General features: G+C 39.3%; 1 pseudogene; it reads left to right on the top strand.

Moving 5' to 3' along the window:
- On the top strand, nt 1-4,829 carry LOC119430776 (annotated as a pseudogene).
- The last annotated feature ends 595 nt before the right edge of the window (nt 4,830-5,424 follow it).

The raw sequence follows: 5,424 nt of genomic DNA, 5'->3' as shown, positions 1-5,424 counted from the left end.
ATGGCTCTTGGTCATACGTGGAGTGACGAGGAGATAAAGGCCCTCATACAAGTCTGGTCAGACGAAAATATTTTGCAGTTACTTGTTACAACTCACAAGAACAGTGACGTTTACAGGATAATTAGTTTGAAAATTGAGAAGTTGGGATTCCATCGCACAGCTGAACAAAGTAAAAAAACTTTGCCAACAATACATTAAAGTATGTGACATGCTCAGGGAAAATGGTAGTTCAGGAGACACGAAGGACAAGTTTCCTTTACTAGATGTTGTTCTTGGCACTCGACCCACGAACAGCCCACAACATGTTCTGAAGTCCTACCAAGCAGAGACTCCGCCACCATCCACCCTGGCACCGAACAACTCCAAATCCACAGAGCAGGGTCAGGACTGAGATAAAAGTGGTAAGTGGGTGACTATACTATGCAATAATGCTTGAGCAGAACTACTTCAGTATTGACGTTATGCTTCATTATAAAATGAGCAGTTACATCTTGCCAGTTTGCGTTTATTTGTAGGGATGGGGCCGATCCGATCCAATATCGGTATCGGCCTCCGATACCAGCAAAATTTACGAATCGGATTTTCCAATCCACCTGCCGATATTTCCAATGCATGCATGTCTGTGGTTGTGCTGCATGTTGGCTTCAAACTATGAAATGGATTTCCTGAACGGAGGCGTGTCTCACGAATCCAGAGTAATAAGACCCGTCTCACATTCAGGAAATCCAGTTCATAGTTTGCAGCCATCTACAACGTGAGGACTGAGTTAGCAGCACTGTGGCTAACAGCTAACAAACTTTTCATTTAAACATGTCCGCTGTGTGGAAGTATTTTAAACTAAACACCACAAAACAAGACAGCAACGTGCAATGTCTGCAGAGCCATAGCGCCACATTAAACCGCAGTAAAGTTAGTTTTACGATGGACATTCGAGCACCATGGCTTCAGCGGGGCGCTGCTCTTTTGATTCTTCTTGTTCAATCATTGAACAAGAAGAAGACGTCGCTGAAACCACAGAGCTCAAATGTTTACAGAGAAGTTGCTAAACTTCATTATAATTAATGACCAACCACTATCAGTTGTAGAAAACAAAGGATTTCACAGTTTGAAACTTGCAGTCAAGATATAGTTTACCCTCCAGGAGATATTTATCAGTACAACAGTAGACAATCATAAAAAACATATGATTTGAAAATTATATATATTAAAAACATAAACAGCTACATTATAAAGTGATGTAAAATACTAAAAACAGGAACATGTCTGTTGGTTTATGCCATGAACGTAGCAGATGTTTGAAGCCATTTAACATTTAATTTAATTTAATTCATTTATTCGTTCATTTAAATTAAACAAAATTTTTTAAAAAATCATCAAAAAGAAAACATTGAATGAAAAGAGTGCAGAAAGAAGAAAAAAATCTTATATCTGCACCTTATAAAATATAAAACAACTTTAAACAATCACTTAAATTAATCACTTTAATTTCCACTTTAAAGCTAGGAATAAAAATAAACATGTTTTGTGTTAGCAGAATTTAATTCTAACTTTAAAACTTGTCCAACATTAATAAAACTTACCTCAAGTTGCCTTTTTGGACATGCATGCATATATTACTTCAACGAGGGTTTTCAAAACATAATCAACACACATGCTCCATATCGTAGATACAGAATAAAGGGACGTAAAAATCCTTGGTTTTCCACCGAGATAGGAAATCTGCTCAAAAAAAGAGATACTACCTGGGCTAAGGCCAGAAAATCAAAAACTGAACATGACTGGCTCAGCTTCCGACAACTTAGGAACAAATGCACAACCCTAATTAGAAATGCAAAATCAAATTACTACCTGGACGCATCCACAAAAAATCTAAATGATCCAAAAAGGTTTTGGCAAACAGTAAAATCAAATTCTGGTCAGACAACCACCACTGATTTACCCAGCTCCATTATGACCAGCTCAGGTATTCTGTCAGACAAATTATCAATTCTAAACTGTTTTAATGAACACTTTATATCCTCTGGCTCCCTGTTCGAATCTACGCATCCTGAAATGTTATCTGCTGACCAAACTGATGAAAATCCACCCCCAACTCCGCATGTGCTAGACAAACAGGTCACAAACCGATTTGACTTTGTATCAATATCTCCCAGTGAGGTTCTAAATGCTCTAAAAACTCTTGACACATGCAAAGCAGCAGGACCTGACAACATAGAACCACTTTTCCTAAAACTAGCTGCAGATTTCATTGCTGAACCACTTTCATGTATTTTCAATCTCAGTCTAAATACAAATACAATACCCAAAATCTGGAAATCGGCTCATGTTCTCCCTCTGCTAAAAGGGGGTGAACCAACTAATGTCAACAACTACAGACCAATGTCTAAATTATGTATTCTTGCTAAACTGTTCGAAAGACTTGTCTGTGATCAGCTAACTGTTTTTCTACAATCAAATAATATTTTATCACAATTCCAGTCAGGATTCAGAAAACAGTAGTACCGTAACTACAGTTCTCAAAGTATTAAATGACATCATACATGCCCTGGACAGCAAACAATACTGTGTTGCCCTATTTATAGACCTATCCAAGGCATTTGATACAGTTGATCACAGACTATTGACTAACATCCTGAAACACTCTGGTCTATCAAAACTAGCAGTCTCCTGGTTCACCAACTATCTAACTGACAGAACACAGTCTGTCCATGTAGCCGGATCCTCCTCTACTTTCCTAGATGTTGTGAAAGGGGTGCCACAGGGTTCTGTCTTGGGTCCCATTCTTTTCTCCTTATATATCAACGATCTATGCAGTGATCTGTCAAACGCCTCCCACCATTATTATGCAGATGACACTATCATTTATTGCTGTTCATCCTCCCTCAGCCAAGCCTTCACCTCTCTTCAAGACGCTTTTAATATTATCCAGTCACGTCTGCAAAAACTTAGACTGGTCCTAAATGCTGACAATAGCAAGATCATGGTTTTATCCAACAGAAAGCAGCAACCAGAGAACCCACCTCAAATTGAAACCCAAGAGGGAAAACAAATAGAAATGGTCTCCACCTACAAATATCTAGGTTTCAACATTGACAATAAAGTGTCATTTAAAATCCACATCTCCAAAATGGTCACTAAACTCAAACTGAAGCTAGGCTTCTACTTCAGAAATAAATCCTGCTTCTCATGTAAAGCCAGGAGAACATTAGTAGCTGCAACTTTCATGCCGATATTAGATTATGGTGACGTGCTGTACATGAGTGCTGCATCAAAATACCTACAGTCCTTAGACTCAGTTTATCATGGTGCCCTTCGATTCATTACTGATTCCAGTTATCGCACTCATCACTGTGAACTTTACGTCAAGGCTAGCTGGTCTTCTCTCAGCGCTCGCAGATACACTCACTGGATATCCTTCATCTATAAGACCCTTCTAAACCTAGTCCCGTCATACCTTACCTCCCTAATACAAACATCCCACAATCATTACTCCCTGCGCTCTAATGACCTAATCCTCCTGTCAGTTCCTCTGGTCAGAACTGAACTAGGAAAAAGAGCATTCAGCTTCGCCGTCCCCTCAGCCTGGAACAACTTACAGACAGATTTGAAACTATCAACACTCATCTCGCCTAGATCCTTCATGTCAACCGTATCAGATAATGTTATCAAAAATATGGACCATTGCAGATGTTTCTAAAACACTACTTATCAAATATACATGTCTTTGTTCACTTTTAACTCTTATCTACTTAAACTGATGTCTGTTCTACATTTAATGTCTACAGAAGTCTGTCTTATCCGGATGGTTTCAAACTGTTAACATTTATTTATCGTGATAGTAGTTTCTTTTTTCTTTTGATAAATGTAAATGCTTATTGTCAATTACCCTGTGACGTGTGCTGATGACCACTTGACCAGGTCACCCTTGTGAAAGAGATCTCGATCTCAACGGGCTCTACCTGGTAAAATAAAGGTGATTGATTGATTGATTGATATTTGTACAAATTGTACTTGAGAGGAGATTATTACAGCCTCATATAAAATCAATGATGATCATGATATCGGAACTGGATCGGTATCGGCTGATACTCAGATCTAGGTATCGGGATCAGATCGGAATTTTAAAAAGTGGATCGGTGCATCCCTATTTATTTGCCACAGTTGATTATAAATAGAAAATCAAATATGGATAATTTTAGTGTATAACTGTGGTAACGTGTACATAACATTTTAATCATGCAGATAAAAGTGCCACCGACTTTGAAGTTGAAGAGGCAGCCACCACAAGCTCCCTGCTGGATGAAGAAAGGGGCCAACCAAGGCTGACTGTACCTGGGGCTCAGAAAAGAAAGAAAAAGGCAAAGGCTGACCGGTTTGAGAAATTGTTTGAGAGCTACATGGAGGACCAGAGAAAAAGACACGAGGATGAATGTAAAAGAATGAAGAAGGAGTCTGCGTCTTTTGAGAACTTCTTAAAAATGCAGCAGCAAGCTGAAGAAAGACATTTTCAGTTAATACAAGAGCAGCAGAGGGCCAACAGCCAGATGTTCGTTCAGATTATGTCTACGTTTCTTCATGCTGCAACGCCCCAAACCGTGACACCACCTACTACACAGCAATGGATGCCTCCTACTCCAGTCAGACCCCCATTGTGGCCCAGTGCATCCTCTCACCAGCCCCCCGCACATACTCACCACCAGCACAATGTACCAACTACCCACCACACTGCACCAGCCCAAACCCCACAAGAGCAATACATGGCAGACACATCTCAGCATTCAACATCTTATGTTATAGGTGATGTCAACAAAGTTATATTTGATCTGTAGTTAATACAAGTGAAAATATCACAAAGTATTTTGAATCGTTTTTCTTTTATTATCTGTTCTAACAGTTTGAACAACTCATTAATGTTAGTCAATAGTACATATTATGTTAAAATGTTCAGAAGAATGTGTACAAAACTGTTGAACGTTCAATATTGAACTTTTATTTGTCACAATGTTGAAGTATTATTTGTTACAATAAAAAAGCATGAACAAGTTTGTCTTTTTCTTGCAAAACTGCAGCATATAAAACACCTGTCAGATGCATAGATTAAAAAAATGTCACTTTTTTTGCTTTGCCTGCCATAGTTCATGTTTCATCTCATCTCCTGTCAACCTGCACCTCACTTAACCACACCCACTCTGCTGAGTCACTGCAATCAGCCCTCATGCAGCTCACCTGTTTTTCCCTTTAATATAGCCCTCTATAGTCTATGCAGGGTCTTAAGGATCCATCTTTCGTCCCCACGAACCAGCGCCTGCTGGAGAGGTAGAAGGCCTGATGATGCCGGCTTGAAGCGAGGTTTTGATGTACTCCTGCATGGCTTCTTGTTCAGGAGTAGACAGAGTGTAAAGGGCCCCTTTAGGGGGAGTAGAA

The sequence above is a fragment of the Nematolebias whitei genome, chromosome 1 (assembly GCF_014905685.2).
Source record: "Nematolebias whitei isolate Nwh7 chromosome 1, NemWhi1, whole genome shotgun sequence".
In the NCBI taxonomy this organism is placed as follows: domain Eukaryota; kingdom Metazoa; phylum Chordata; class Actinopteri; order Cyprinodontiformes; family Rivulidae; genus Nematolebias; species Nematolebias whitei.
The sequence above is the reverse complement of the archived record's forward strand: the minus strand, read 5'-3'. Positions and strand labels throughout refer to the sequence as shown.